Below are 253 nucleotides of genomic sequence, written 5' to 3' on the forward strand. Positions count from 1 at the left end.
ACCGGCTGGGTTCAGGTGTGTATGTATGTATGTATGTGTGTGTGAAGTTAAGGTTTCGGAGGGTGGCAGGGAGCGGGTTTTTGTGTGTTGAAGAAGGGGAAGAAGCTGTTGTTCCTGTTGTGCGAGCGGGCTGCCGGGTGGTAGCTCGGCGGGTCAGGAAAGTGGGCACGTGGTTCGGGTATTGGTATTGCCGTTAAAAACACAGGGGGCCGCACACGTCCGTTGAGCTGTTCACCCACCCCCCACCCCCCAC

Source organism: Volvox carteri, assembly GCF_000143455.1.
Source record: "Volvox carteri f. nagariensis unplaced genomic scaffold VOLCAscaffold_12, whole genome shotgun sequence".
NCBI lineage: Eukaryota > Viridiplantae > Chlorophyta > Chlorophyceae > Chlamydomonadales > Volvocaceae > Volvox > Volvox carteri.